This window comes from Pristis pectinata, chromosome 17 (assembly GCF_009764475.1).
Source record: "Pristis pectinata isolate sPriPec2 chromosome 17, sPriPec2.1.pri, whole genome shotgun sequence".
NCBI lineage: Eukaryota > Metazoa > Chordata > Chondrichthyes > Rhinopristiformes > Pristidae > Pristis > Pristis pectinata.
Window position 1 is genome coordinate 30,883,907 of NC_067421.1, and position 16,733 is coordinate 30,900,639.

General features: G+C 39.1%; 1 protein-coding gene across 2 annotated transcripts in view; it reads right to left on the reverse strand.

Moving 5' to 3' along the window:
- Window positions 1–16,733, reverse strand: part of grk3 (G protein-coupled receptor kinase 3) — a 226,843-nt gene that overhangs the window by 172,676 nt on the left and 37,434 nt on the right. Inside the window, exon 1 of one of the 2 annotated variants that reach the window (XM_052032177.1) lies at window positions 8,327–8,755. The exons of the other annotated variant lie outside the window; for it this stretch is intronic. The gene's annotated coding sequence lies outside the window, so the exon portion shown is untranslated. Of the gene's footprint in view, window positions 1–8,326; window positions 8,756–16,733 lie in introns of those variants that run through there. 2 annotated transcript variants of the gene reach the window in all.

Here is a 16,733-nt window from a genome sequence, read left to right on the forward strand (position 1 = left end):
AGAAATTATTTAGAAATTGGACATCAATTAGAAATTTTAGACAAATTATGTAAATGAGTAGAAATAACAAAACATCAGAACAGAGTAGATGGAGGAGTGAGAGGGAATTCCAAAATGTACATGTCTGTATGCCTGCAGAGAGGCAAACAGAGTTGGGCCTAATTATGAATAACAAAATAGGTTATGAAGAGGTATTAAATGTGGATAGACAGTTCATGAGTAATGACCATAAGCATGAAAGGTTTAAGTTCTAAACAAAGTTTGTAAAGAACACAAGGACAATAGATTGGAATAAAACAGATTTAATAATGGGGATGAGCGAAGTAGCTGAGGTAAAATGCAAAACAAAGGCACAAAGGACAACAATGACAGATTAACAATGGGATTTACTATCAAAAAGATTAAGTACGGCTTTGTCATCAAGCAAAACTTTTCCCACTGCAATATTGGACCTCACTTCCAATAAGCTCTCCATTAGAATGAAGCTGATTTACACAACAAATGGAAAACTGTTCAATCTATGTCAACTCCACTCCGAAACTCAAGTCACTGCATCCTTGGTCATCAAGCTACAATATGCTTATGCACCAAACTCCAAGTCATTGTTGAATCCTTCACTGAAGTGTATGAAAGACAAGGCCTTGCAATGAACATCTGCAAAACAATTGTACAGTAACAACTTGCCCCTGCTGCACAACATTATCCATGACAATAAAAAGGTTCACAACAAGACGCTGGAAAGCATGGACCACTCTCCATATCTCAGGTGATACCCCTCAAAGAGAGTAAATGATGAAATCACCAATACCTGTCATATGCCAGCACAACCTTTGCCCTTCTGAGGAAAAGATTGTTTCAAGATCAAGCCATCAAATCCAGCATTATGCTCATGGTCGGCTGGGTAGCAGTGATCCCTGTTCTCCTGTACACTTCAGAGATAGTGAAGAAATATCGGCACCACAAAGAAGAGGTACCAACAACAGTCTCTGAAAAAAATCCTCCAAGTTCACTAGAAGAATAAACAAACCAACATCAATGTCCTTTCCCAGGGCAACATCCTCAGCATTGGGACTCGGATTACACTGTGCTGGCTCTGATGGCTGGGCCACATGATTCCCATGCAGAACACCAGACTTCTAAAACAAGCAATCTACTCTGACTCGGTGAGAAACACCCATAAAGCAGAGGAAATAGTTCAAGGATGTTCTCAAGGCTTTGTTGTAAAAATATAAAACCTTCACTGACTCACAAGTTTCCCGGCCCTTGTCCACTCACAATGGTAAAGGAGCATCCAGGAATGCACTGAGAACTTTTATGGAGAGCATGCCATAATATAGTGGATGGTGGAAAGACCATGCCTCTTCTCCTATTATCCACCTGCTGTCAATCACTTTTTAACTCACCTGTCCTGGTCTCATTAGCCACTTCAAAACCTATAAAACTGGAGTGGAAGTAAGTCAGACTCACCCCTGAGGGCCTGCCCAAGAAGATGCTGATACTTTTAAAAGGATGCACCACAAGCATAACTGAAAAAAAATTAAGACTATTTCAACCATCAGAATTACACAGATGGTCATACCACTAATTAGAGAGAAAAAATTGCAGATCAGCCCGAGGTTTGCTGAAACAATACAAGAGTGAAGGCAAGAAAATAAGGGAAGTGAAGGGTTGAATAAGGAAAACAGAATAAAGAGAGAAGTTCAAAAAAACCTTTCAGAACAGGCAGAGTGAGGCACTTGACAAATACATCAGTAAAAAGAAAATTCTAAGTGCAAGTTCGGATGCCTGAGAGAAGAGGATAATGATTCAGCTGAGCATAAACACAAATTGGCAGGAATACTTAACAAGCACTTTGTGCTAATGTTTATAGAAGAGAAAGATACTGAGTAGGATGTAAATCCTGAATATGTATGTTAAAAGTGAGATGAGAGATGCAATAAATAAAAGGAAAGCTTTAAAGAAGTTAGGGAGAACCAGATATCAGAAGCTGAGATACATCCATGGATTCTGAGAGAAAAGGGGACAGGCAAAGCAGAGAAGTTAGAAATTATAGTTCTGATATTAACTCTGTCCAGGAATAAGGTGGTCAAAGCTATCTTGCCCTGTACAGCATGAGATTCAAGACATTTTCACTTGTGTATTCGCACTCACCAAGCCAATTTCCCATACAAATTAGTCATCAAATAGAAATTCAATATAGAATAACAAGTCACAACTGGGACCAAAGAACGAATCACTAAGACAAAATGAATGAGGGTGAGGTGGGGAGAAAGGGTCTGGGGATGGACTTTGGGCCTGAAGGAGCCTGTCTATTCCTCCTGGCCTCAGAAGAAAAATTAAAATAGGAAAAATAATTCCCTGTATGGCTTTACATAGTCCTAAATTCTGCTCAAACCCAGTTTGGCATTCTGGCTCCAATATCAGCACCTCAGCTCGGTATATATGGTAAAAGATAGATTCAATAATAGCTGCTCTCTTTCCTGATTAAAACTGTACACCATGAAATCAGTATTGGACATTAATGGCCGAATTGTACAAGTAATGTGCAATTCAGCCATTACCCAATTTGTCTACCAAGGCAGCTTTCACCAAGTGGAAAAGGTTAAGATCACTCCTCTACTGGGAATGGATTCATGCCAATGATCAGGAGAGTTTCCAAAGTAAAGCCTATTTTCAAAATGAGACAGTTAATCCATGTTAATACAAGACAGTTAGTTTAACATCATAAGTAAACTAGATTTCAGGATTAAATTACAAAATATCTAGATGAAGTAAATAATCAGAAGCAACCAATTTGGATTTCAAAAAAGTTAAACCTCGAGGAAATTATAATTATAATATGCCATGTGAGATACATTCGCTGTACAGGTAAAAATGAGACTCTTGGGAGCAAAACTGAATATTATGGAATAAAGGCAGAGATGCAAATTGAATTTAAAAAAATGACTGGAAGAACCACTGACATGGATTGTGCTGTTCTCAGCTCCTGCCTAACATTTCCCTCTTGCATGCCTGCAGTTGTAGTTCCCTTTTATGGCTGCAGCTTCCAATGCTGCTGTCATTCCACAAAGCAAATTGGCTCCACAAGTGATCCACAGATGTGTCCACTACATGGCCTTCTGACAGTTCATGCTGTCAGAGATAGTTATCAAAAAGTTAAAATTAAATAATTTAACAAAATACTAATTAAAAAACATTTAAAACCATGTTCAACACAGACTAATTTTAAATGCACTCCACACCTAAAACTATCTAACCCCTTCCTATTAATATTCATAAAATAAGTTTAATTAAAAATACTTATCTGGTAGGTAAGTTATTGAAAAAAAATCTGAGAGATAGGATTAATCTATACTTGAAAAGATTAGGGATTGATCAAAGATAGTCAGCTTGGTTTTGTTAGGGGAGATCCTATCCGACTAATTTGGCTAAATCTTTTGAAGGAGTAACAAAGTATATGATGAGATCAGTGCAGTTGATGGAGCAACATGGAAATCAGCAAGGCCTTTGACAAAGTCCCACACGGGAGGCTGGTCCAAAAGGTACATTAACTATTTGGATGCAAATGTACTAGGTATGATTAATAAGTTTGCAGATGACATGATAATTGATGGTGTCACAGATAGTGAGGAGAGATATAGTAGACCAGCACAATATTGATGAGTTGGTGAGATGGGCAGAGCAATGGCAGATAGAATTAAATCCTGATAAGTGTGAGGTGAAGCATTTTGGAAAGACTAACAAGGCTAGACCACAAACAATGAATGGTATGCCCTTGGGAGTGTTGAGGACCAGAGGGATCTTGACATACAAGGATTCCTGAAGATGTCAGCACATATAGATAAGTTGGTTAAGAAGGCATGTGGATATTTGTCTTCAATGGCCAGGACGTAGAACAAGGAACAGGGAAGTTGTGCTACAACTTTACAAAGTGTTGATTAGGCCACAGCTAGAACACAACTAGGTGGTTGGAAACTGGAAAGCACTGACTGAAGGGAGGTAGACTGAGGGGGTAAAGACTTTCAGAATATTTAATAAGTATCTAGTCAAGCATTTAAATTGCCAATGCCTAGAAGGGCTGATTGCAGGAAGATCTGATGAATATGGATATCAACGGTTGGCATGGACATGATGGGCCAAATAGCCTGGTCCTGCACTGTATGATTATGACATTTCTGTTGAGTCCAGCGACCCCATTCAAATGAATGCTAAATGAGCTGGCATAAAGCTGAGGGGCCAGATATGAAGTGCATTCAGCCCTTCAGCTCAGTATATTTTGTCATCAATGCTCTTAGATTTAGTAGTGTGCACACAGGCAAAGCAGGAGGTCAGACCTCCAGTCATTCCACGCCACAATGTACAGGCAAGGAGCATACTAGCCTGCACTCGGCAAGTAGGAGGCACTTCTATAAAAAAGCTGTGGCTAACCGCCCATTATGTTTGAAAATAAGTAGCCTTTCTAATTATTGTACACATCAATGATTTGCATTTACCACTGGACAAACCAGTGTTCAAATTTACACATAATATTTGAACGTACAAAAGACAGAGAAGCTGTAAAGTTACAGTCAGAAATAAAGTTCATGGCAATATTTAAGAACAAGTAAGACAGGCAGTTGAAGAAAAATAGCAGGTAAGGAATTCGGAACAGGGTGGACATGTGGGATTAGAAGTGCTTATTTGTAGCTTTAAAGGCAAGCAAATTAAATACAACAGAAAAGCCAGTATCCAAATTGTGAGTATTATGTATGAGCTCAACTCAGTGCCTTTTGTTGAAACTGTATTTGATGTCTTCTGATAGTCAACTACAAAGCGTCATAGGACTTGCAACATTCCATGTATCAAGCTCTTACTCAGAAATACCTGCTTATTGTAATTGTAGCCCAACAGAAGCTGCACCAGAGGATGTGGAGAAATAAGATGTGTTCATGATAAAACCTGGTTGGAGGTGAATAGCAAAAGGCCAGAGCAACCAAGGGAATTTGGAAAACACAGAAATATAGTCAACCAGAACAAAGCATTTCTTTCCAATACAGGCTGACTTGGAAACATAACAACATAAGAAAACAAGAAACAGGAGGAGGAAGAGGGCAATCAGCCACTTGAGCCTGCTCTGTCATCCAATAAGATCATGGTTGATCCAATTTTTGCCTTAACACCACTCTCTCCTCACATCCATGGTTCCCTTGTAGTTTATAAGCCTGTCAATTTCCACATTGAATATATTCAGTACTCTGCCTAAGGTAGGGTAGAGAACTCCAGAGATTCATAACCCCCTGAGAGTAAGAATTTCTCCTTGTCTTAAATGAATGACTACTTATGCTGAAACTATCCCCCCTTGACTGGAAATCATGACTAAATGAAACAGCCTCTCAGCAATCCCCCTCAGAATTTTATATATTTCAGCAAGATCACCTCTCATTTTTCTATACTCCAATGAACATAGGCCAAAATTGCATAACGTTCTTTCATACATCAACCCCTTTTCTTCAGGAATCCTAGTGAACCTGCTCTCCATCACCTCCGATGCCAGTAATCATTCCTTACAAATAAAGATCAAAATTGTATCCAGTACTCCTGGCATGGTTTCACCAGGCCCTTGTAAAACCTCACCAAAATTGCCCTACTTTTATACTTCATACCCCTTGCAATAGAGGCCACATGACCTGTATGTTTCATGTACTCGGACATGTTCTTGTGTTTCATGTACTCGGACTTCCAGATCCCTCCATATACAATAACCATTTAAATTATAACTTGTTTCTTCATTCTTCCTTCCAAAATGGATATCCTTATATTTTTCCACATTACATCCCATCTACCAACTTTTTGCCACCCAACTTATCCACTTTCCTTTGCATGTTCTATGTGTCTTCCTTACAATTTGTTAATCTATTTTCCTTGTATCTATAGCAAATGTGGATAAAATACAGTGTCTCTTCATCCATGTCATTAATATTGATAATAAATAGGTGAGATCCCTGCACTGATCACTGTGGAACCCCACACATTATAGATTACTGATCTAAAACTGATCTATTTATCCCTACTCTGTTTTCTGTTAGTTAGCTAGGCCCCTATCAATGACAATGTATTACTACCAACCCGACGCACTTGTCTTGTGCAGCGATGTCTTACATGGAACCTTGTCAAGTGCCTTCTGAAAATCCAAATACATTACATCTATTGGCTGCCCCTTTATCCACCCTATCTGTTACATTCTCCAAAAGTGCAACAAAATTTGTTAGACATGATTTCCCTTTCATAAAGCTACGTTGACTTTGCTTACTTGTCTAAATGTACAGCCACCTCTTTTAAGACAACTGGACACAGGCCATCAAGCCCAGGAGAATTAAGAAATTTTTCTAACATTGTGCATTGACTCCAGTGAAGTCTTTGGTCTTTTTCCAGTCCATTGCCATAACTTTTAAGGTACATAATAGGGGTTTCTGCCCAACTGCAAAATAATTACGATGGCAGAGCAGACAAAAGGCCAAGAAATCTCCTAGTTGGAGAGTCATAGTCAAACATAGTTTTCTGGGTAGCGTTGGAGAGTACTGAATGAATGCAAGGCATACAGATGCATCTGAATGTATACAGTTGCACACAGGTGCAATTCAATCCTCTTTATATAACTATGTATACTCTAATTACTTTTATACAAATTCTTTATTTTGAAATAACATTAATGGCATAACTTGCAGCAATTTGGATAGCAGGGAAGTTAAGTAGTTGAGGAATTTCTCCACAATCCAAGTTGAGGATCCAGGAAATATACTTTCATTAGAAACATGATGTTTACGTAATAAATTTATAAAGACAGAAGTTGACAAAAATATGACAGAAAGCAGGATAATAGGATGTTTGATAGACACAAATCCCTGATGCCCACGCAGATTCTCTGCTGAACCCCAAAATAAATGATGTAAATGGCTGAGTTCAGGCATGAAAGCTATTTCTCCAAGATTTCCACTGAGCTAGGAACAGACAGTAGGTGATTCAGCTCCTCATGCCTGTTCAAACATTCAATTCGATCATTTGCAACATAATTTATCTGCTTTTGTTCAACATCACTTGATACTGTTATCTAACAAAAACCTACCCATCATACCCTTGTAAATTGACCTAATATGCAAAATTAAAGGGGAAGATTTCCCCAGTACCCTTCATACAAAAAGAAATTGTGGATTTCTTTCCCAAATGTTCAATAGAGAGTTTTAAGATTATACCCTCTAATTCTCGATACCCCAAACAGAGGAAATAGTTTCTTTGGCTATGAAATTCACTGCAGCAGAATTTTGGACCTTGGGTAGCACATGGTACAACATTTAGTGCTACTGCTGCAACACTCCAGCAACCCAGCTACGATCCTAGCTTCAGGTGCACTGCGTTGTTCTTGTGGCAATGTAGGTTTCCCCTGGGCATTCCTGTTTCCCCAAAGATGTGCTAGTAGGATAATTGGCTACTGTGAATTATCCCTCGGGCATGTGTGTGCCAGGAGATTCAGAGAGCATAGCACATAGGGAAATAATTGGGGAATAGGACTGATGGGAATGCTCCAAGAGACTAAACTGAATGGTCTCCTTCTCTGTTGTCAGGAAAAAGTCCAGTCATCTTAAATGCTCTGGAGAGTTATTTCAGTAGCATGCATCTTTTTTATTTTTAAAAAAGAAAGGACACAAAATCCCTGCCCAGAAGTCTGCTTGATTTGGCTTCCAGCCAGGTAGGGAGCTCATGGGAGTAGGCGACTCTCAAGAGTCACAACTAAGAATGCAAGTTCATAAAGAAAATGTATAATCTCTTGCAAAAGGGAAAGGAATTTTTTTTGGATGGTTGAGAGCTTGAGATTTTGAAATGATAGAGAAGCAAGTAAATTGCAGGTGTGAAAGGTAGAACAGTTGCTCCTCCAAATCCACAAGTATTTTCCTTTTCCCCTAAGCTATCCCCCCCTCTCTTAAGATGCTGGGTTTCCAAAATTTGTAAAATAGGTGAAGTCAGAGTACAAAGATTTAAATTGACTACACACCTTCATTAAATTCAGATGTGGGAGATTAAGGGCTGGGTTTCACATTTTAGATCCTATTCTAAAAGACATATTTACAATAATCTCTTCTGAACGGATTCTATAAATATTTTGTGTTTGTTCTTACATTCTTCCAATCAATGAGAACATTAAAGTTTATCATTATAATAATTGTTACCTCCCCAATATCAGCATTTGTCTATCTCCCATTGCTTATCTGCCCTCAGCCATATATTGATGCCACATGAAGAGTATTGACCCAAAGCATCAACTGTCCATTTCCCTCCATAGATTCTGCCTGACCTGCTGAGTTCCTCCAGCTTTTTGTGTGTTGTTTCAGTTTCCAGAATTTGCATCCTCTTGTGTCTCCACCAGGAATCCTTTGTTGTTCCTCAACCCAATTTAGTTCTCCATCCTACTCCCACTCGGACCTGTCCACGGCCTCCTGCATTATCATAACAAAGCTCAACACAAGCCTGAAGAACAGCACACCATCTTCTCTGAGTAGGCTGCTCAGGACTGGATATTGAACGTACAACTTCAAGTAACTCGTTTTCTCTGTATATACTGCCAGCTAGACCATCTGTGATATTGGCTCAGTTTTCCTCTCTCCATTAGCACAGCCTGACCCGCTAAGCAAGTTCTTCACTTTGTATTTCACAACTTTAACGTTCCCTTATCAGTGTTCTCACTCTCTATTTGTCCTCATTTCATAATTTTTAATTTCCTTTGTTCAGGTTCTTTCTCTAACTGTCTCAATGAATCAATTGACTGGACAGTCTCACTTACAGTTTATCCCTGCAGCAAGCTGGCCTCACCTGATCAAAGAAATTCTCTTTGACCAATCGTTTCCTCCACCACCCTCTCTGCAACTTAAAATGTATTTTCTCCCTTCAATTAAAACAAAATACTGTAAAAACTCAGCATGTCAGGCAGCATCTATGGAAAGAGAAACATTGAGGGGATTCAGAACTGAAACATCCATCAGAACAACAGTTATTTTTTGTTTTCTCTCTTACCCAGTTCAGATGAAAGGTCTTCCACCTGAAATGTTAACTTTGTTTCTCTTTCCACGATGCTTTCTGACCTGCTTTTCAGCATTTTCTGTTTTTATTACAGATTTCAAGTATCTGCAGATTTTTTATTTTCAACATTTTTTCTGCTTTCTTTAGGCAAATGCATGTGAAATTTCTGGACCAACAGTTGTAATGAATTAATAGCCAACTCTTCTGGTATTCTGCATAGGTCATCAAAACCCAGTGTAAGCTTCAGGTAGAACAGGATTAGAGGGCGGTGGTAATTAGATTCAGCATCCATTTGTATTTCTGCCTTCATTTTGTTAGACTATAGACTGACCAATGAAGAACTCACCAGATCTGGGATCAATTGTCAATGAGCTGGAAGAATGGTTGCTCTAATGATTAGTTCATCAGATAGCTTTAGCATGATTTAGAAAGAGTACATGGTGCACTTATCAAATATACTAGTGACCCTCATACAGATCATCAAAAATATGTACAATTTACTTGACATGCTCGAAATCAGGAATAGCCAAAATCTTCCATGTGTTCTGCTGGAATGTCAACTACTAACTGGATACCCGGTCATATGTTTTAATCTACCAATAGACAGAAAGACCACACAATATGAATAATGTTACAACAAGGAACAAATTCCAACATCACTGAAAGTGCAAACCTAAGTAGGCATATTTGATTTGGATTTCTGTCTACTACTTTCAATGAACGAAAATAAGGAGTGATTTCTTGACTTAATGACATAAAAAGGCTCCCTGCTGCCAGTGAAAACCTGGAAAATTTATCTGCATTTAAGCTTTAATTGTAGTTTACAACATTTTGAGCTGGCATTCAAGTTAATATTTTACGTAACTTCTTCAGGACAATTTATCAAATATGAATTCCAGCTGTTTTTAGTTTCCAGCCTGTGTTAATTCAAAAGGATTGCTACCTTACTGATGAAGAATATAAAGAAGGATAATTGGTAGTATTCCCATTGTTAGTACACATTTTCTTTCTCTTTCAATTATTTTCCTTCTGTTTGTCTCTCTGGCTCAATCAGTCCTCTTGTATCATACATTAAGTCCTCACTTGTACAGAATGTAAGGGCAGTTTGTGCCGTGCCAAACATTGCTCTCGCCTGTAGGTGTATGCATTCACACTTTCCAGCAAGGATCAGTGACCAAACTACCTTTTTGTCCCCAGTACCCAGAATACAAAGGTGAATTTTAGCATCCATATGGTCACCATCCTTGGTGAGATAAGTCAATATACTTGAGGTTTGACCTTCCTTGTCTGCTTATTTTACATTTGAACATCTTGACCTTTGTTCACTGGAGAAATTTCTGTGCAGCAACCTTGACCAGACTTGATTCTCAATGTTGCTTTAAATGTGTGTTTTATTTTCTCAGTTCATTTCAAGATAAGTTTTCCTGTCATTCCTTTTTTTAAAACGTAAAAGGAGGCCAAGAAAATCTTGAGCAATGCTGTGGTTTTCTTGACACTGCCTCAAATGATGAAACTTTAATATTTAGCGCAATGCGCTATTACTTGCATCCCACAGTCAAAATGGAAGAGTTATAAATCCAATCCACAGGCTACACCATGGGTAATTTTGAAGCTGCACTAAGTTGTTGATTAAATTTTAATCGTCACACCAAGCCAATTTGCAATACACTTCTGATTACTAGCCTATAATAATTACCACTATAAAACTCTTGGCTCATTGAAAATAATGTTAGAAAAATGGGTGCTGTTTCATTAGTGGATTAGCAAGTAACAGACTGCCCGGCAAAAGGTCATAGCATACAGACCAGAAATCCCAAGTTCAATACTCAGTCTCACACAGCAGTAGAGCTGCTGCAATTAATTAGGCTCAGTGCCCCTGGACCAGAGACAAAACAAATCAGCTGGGTTCTGGCACTTCATTAGCATCAAGTGACCTGGAAATGGATAACACACACATGGCGAATGAGGACAGAATCAGGCTAAGCTTTTAATAATTTGTAATTTTGATTCTGGATACCCATACCAGAAAAAGAAGTTTCACTGTAACTACCCATCGAATTCTTCATCTTTTAAAACACCATTATTTTTGCCCTACCCTCTAAATTCAAGGGAATGCAATCTAAGACTATGCAATCTGCACATACAATGGATACAAGGCGGCACGGTAGCATAGCTGTTAGTGTAACACTATTACAGCACCAGCGATCGGGGTTCAATTCCCACCGCTGTCTGTAAGGAGCTTGTACGTTCTCCCCGTGACTGTGTGGGTTTCCTCCGGGTGCTCCGGTTACCTCCCACATTTCAAAGACATATTTGTTAGTAGGTTAACATGGGTGTAATTGGGTGGCGCAGGCTCATTGGGCCAGAAGAGCCTGTTACCATCCTGTATAAATAAAGTTTAAAGCTTAAAGAAAGTTTAAGTTCAACCCTTTTAAACTGGGTGCAATTCAGAGCGAATCAGCATTGCACATTCTCTAAGACCAATATTTGTTTCCATCAGTTCTGTGTTCAAAACTGAATCCATTACTCTTGATGAAATCTGACCGGGGCTCTATATAAATGAGCCATAATTTATCCCCCTTGTATTCCAGTCCCTTTGGCATAAATATCCATTTGTCTTTTTAATTACTTTTTGTACTGGTGCACTAGCTTTTAGTGATTTGAACAAATTTAATTTTCTCTGGCAGCATACTGATTAACTCATTTATCCACTACTTTAATGTTGAGAACTGCAGTAAAATTAATTAACAACTGTTAAAACCATAATAGAATTAATTTCATAAAAAAATTGTTAAGCAATGTAGACATGATAGAAATTCTTCAAACACACAAACAAATATAAATAGGAATGGCAATTATACAAACAAATGATATCCATAAATATTGTGCTATGATAGTTAAGGCTATAAGCATTTAAGAGGCTTTCAAAAGTTTCTTTTTAAAATATTATTAATTTGGGTGCTGCAACAATGGTTCTCAAGTAAAAGTTCATAACCATGAGGCACAATTCTGGCCACTTTTGTTTGAAGTGCACCAGATCCTCTTTCCAGATAGAAGACAAATAGGATGGACTCCACATTCCAGTTTGTGGGTTCTGCGGTGACTGATGAGCTCAATGTAGGAACTGCAGATGCCCGATTTGGCAGATGGGTGGAGGTGGGTTATTTGTGAGGTGGTCCACGCTTTCTATCACCTATGCAGGCAATCGCGTACTCCTGATGCACAGCCTCAAGGTTCTCAATATCATCTTTAATGCTTCTTCTCCACTTTCAGCAGTCATGGGCTAGATATTCCCAGGAGTCGGTGGGAATTTCACATTTCTTCAAGGAGGCTTTAAGCACATTGCTGATTTTTTCCCCCCACTGTGTGCCTGGTAATCTCTTCCCATGACAGAACTTGCAATATAGTGCCTATTTCAGGAGTCTGCTGTTGGGCATCTCTATAATCTGTACAGTATTTTCTGTGCCAATAAAAACTCAGATGCTAATCCTTTTTCAGATATTAAGTTTGCTTCCTTTACACAGTTAGGAAGCAGAGTAGGATCATCATCTAAGCACTGTTAATGGTAATTTATTTAGGTATGCCATGAAAGAAATGCAGAAACAGGCTGTTAAAAATTTCTATATTCTTTGAAGGAAAGAGCTCAAAGTGCTACTAGATTCCAATGAGTGGTGTCCTATATTATGCCCTCTCTGTATATGATCCGAAGTAAAATCTGGCTGGCTATTTAACCAAGAGACATATCACAACTAAATTTCAGTCTATTCCCAACCAACCAACCGTACTCAATCGTGGAAGCAATAATCCTTTAATGGTGCTGAAGTTAGCTCTAGTTTTCTGCCACTATCTATGACTCAGAACATCCAGGTTCAATGTTCAATCTATGCTGAACTAAAGGAGGGAAAACAACAGTTAAAATGGATGCATCTGGACGCCATTCATGATCCTTTAATAATAAACGTATTTGTAAAGAGACTCTGTCAGAACAACTGTTCTGTATGGTCAACATTTAAATGGGTTCCTAATTGTTACTCAGTATGTAGAATTGGGAAATCACTACATGCATGATATTAAATTCCCTCTGAGTGGAACTCCACTCAGCAAAATTCAGTTTCTTTGGTACAGGAGGAGTTAGAGAAATCAAGAGAGAGAAAGAAAGAAACGGCATTTAGAGCTCTGATGCTGTTTCTTTCTCTCTCTTGATGAAATCGCTGAAGGTGGTTGACCTAAAGATACTGTTGCTGGAGTTCCTCAGGATAATATCCATGCAAGGTACGCTCAAGCCAGTGGAGAGTTTTCCCTTTGATTCTCACTGTGGCTTTACCAGGGCTCCTTTATGCCAATCTTTGTCAAATGCTGCTTTCTTGTCAAGGACAGGAACTCTCAACTTCCCAGCAGAATTCTGCTTTTTGTTTTATGTTTGGATCAAGACTGCATTAAGGTCTGGAACTGACAAAAGTCAAATTGAGTCTAAGTGAGTAGTCATTGGTGAGTAAGTGCTATCAATGGTATTAGTGGCACTGTCAATGATACTTTCCATTATTTTGCTGATGACTGAGAGTAGATGCCTGTGGTGGTAGTTGGCAAGATTTGATTTATTCTGCTTTCTGTGGATAGGATTTTCCCCCAAAATGCTTAACAAATCCAAGTATTGTAACTCTTCTGGAACAGCTTGTAGGAGGTGAAGCTAGTTCTGGAGAGTCTTCATTTGACAAGTAGCTACATATGAGACTGGTGCACAAGTTAAAAGATCATAAGAATCAGATTTATTATCACTGACATATGATGTGAAATTTGTTGTTTTGTGACAGCAGTACAGTGCAAAGACATAAAAATGTATAAATTACAAAAATAAATAAAGTGCCCAAAAAAAGGAATAATGGATAATTCATGGATCGTTCAGAAATCTGATAGTGGAGGGGAAGAAGCTGTTCCTGAATCGCTGAGTTTGGGTCTTCAGGCTCCTGTACCCCCTCCCTGATGGTAGTAATGAAAAGAGGGCATTCCCGGATGGTGAGGGTCCTTAATGATGGATGCCACCTTCTTGAGGCACCACCTCTTGAAGATGTCCTTGATGGTGGGGCGGGTTGTGCCCATGATGGAGCTGGCTGAGCCTATGACCCCACTGCAGCCTCTTGCAATGCTGTACATTTGAGGCTCCATACCAGGCTGTGATGCAACCAGTCAGAATGTATTTTTCAGGTTGGAAGGATGTCACTAGGAGAGTACCCCATCGATTGGTTCTTGGCTCTCAATTATTTACTACTTATATTAATGACCTGAAGGAGGGAGCTGAGTGTAAGGTATCCAAGTTTGCCAATGACACCAATATAGGTGGAAGGGCATATTGCGATGAGGATATCATGACTCTGCAATAGGATATGGATAAATTGAGTGAGTGGGTGAAAACTGGCAAAAAGAGTTTAATGTGGGAAAGTTTGAGGTCATGCACTTTGGTAAGAGGAATTAAAAGACAGGTTATCACCTATATGGAAAGAGACTGCAAATGTGAAGTACAAAGGGATCTAACTGTTCATCTGCATAAATCACAAAAAGTTAGTGGGCAGGTGCAGCAAGTAATTAAAAATGCAAAAGGAATATCGGCCTTTATTACAAAAGGATTGGAGTTTAGAAATACAGAAGTTTAGTTACAATTGTACATGGTGTTGGTGAAGTCACACCTGGATTACTGTGTATAGTTTTGGTCCTCTTATTTAAGAAGGGATACACTAGCAATGGAAACAGTCCAAAAAAGATTCTCCAGGCTAAATCCAGCAATGAGAGGGCTGTCTCATTCCGAGAAACTCAAGAATTTGATTCCGTATTCTTTGGAATTCAGAAGAATGAGGGGTGACCTTACTGAAATGTATAAGAATCTAAGAGGGCATAATAGGGCAGATATTGAGAAGTTTTCAGTAGTGGGAGAATCTCAAATGACGGAGACATGGTTTCAAGATAAGGGGCTGGTCAGTTAAAACCAAGATACCTAGAAACTTCTTCTTGCAGAGGGTAGTGATTCTCTGGATTTCTCTCCCTAAAAAGTTGTCAAGACAAGATCACTAGAAGTAGAGGTAGATACATTTTTGAAAGATCAGGAAATTGAGAACACTGGAGATCTGGTATGAGGCCTGAGGTAGATCAGCCATGGTCATGTTGAATGACAAGGCAGGCCTGATGGGCTAGTTGGCCTACACCTGCTCCTATTTTCATGTTTTCTAGTGTGTTTTTCAGCACTGCAATCAAAATGTTCCCTGATCCTAAAGCCTCTGCTTTAACTTTTCCTCTCAGCCATTTTGTTATATCATATGGAGTAAACCAAATTGGTTGAAGACTGGATTCCTTGACTTTGAAGGTCTCAGAAGAAGCTGAGATGGATCATCCACTCAGCACTGCATAGAGTCATACAGCACGGAGACAAGCTCTTCGGTCCAACTCGTCCATACCAACCAAGATGTCTATCTGAGCTAGTCCCATTTACCTGCATTGACCCAAATCCCTCTTGGCTTTTTTTTATCCATGTAATTTACATCCATGATGGTTGTAAATTATTTACGGTACTCATACTGAACTGCTCATCATTGAGAAAGGGGATGTTCAAGGACTCCCCTGTTCCTATTAACTGTTAACTGATTTCACAACTAGATGTGTTACCATTGCAGAGGTCTGATCGTATCCATTGATTATGTAATCAGTCAGTCAATGTTCAACTGCTGCTTTTGTGTTTTACCATACATGTAGTCCTAACTGCAGCATTTGTAGGTTGGCACACTGCTGCTCCCAACATGTGCTTTTATACTCCTCATTGAACTTTAATTGGTCCCTAGCTGGGTAACAATGGCAGTGGAGTGAGGGTTATGCTGGGCTATGAGGTTATAGATTTTGGTGGAATAAATTCTCCCGCTGCTGTGACTAAATGTCCAGTTTTGAGCTGCCACATCTGTTCCAATTTCTTTTTCAGTACAATGGCAGCACCACACATTGAAGAGGATATCTTCAATGTAAAGATGGGGCTTTGTCTCCACTGGGACTCATGATCACTCTTACCAATGTTATGGACAGATGGACCTGTGACAGTTAGATGGATGAGAGGGATGTCAATTAGGGCATATCCCTTGAATTGATTCACTCACCATCTGCTGTATACCACTCTGGCAATTGTGTCATTGAGGGCTCAGCCTAGTCAATGATGATACTATAAAGTCAATCTTAGTAATGGACATTGAAGACGTGTGGGTTCTGGTGAAAATTTACGGGCTGTATCATTTGTGAATAATCCTTAATTCCCCAGTAGATAACCTTTAAACTTGAGAGCTGATAAAGGGAACTGCTCCAAAATGAAGAAATCATAACTGTTGCAAGGACAAGGAGCATTTGCCTGAATGATGCTCTGTCTATGAACAAATGCAAGCTGCACATTTGAGAATGTAGAATCCTTTACGATCCCTGAAAATGGCTGTTGCTTTCATGCTTTATTAATTAATGTTTGTACTTCCTCCCACTACAGAGGGGACACTGTAAAACTCTTCCTTGTAAAAAATATCAGGCAACAATCCCCTAGTGGTAGTCTATAGCTCCAGCAGTAAACTTGAAGAAATCAGATACTTTGACGTCACATTTATACTGCTTTGAGATTGCATTTATGGGTACAGCAGCTGACAGATTCCAGTCACAACATTTTGTGAAGC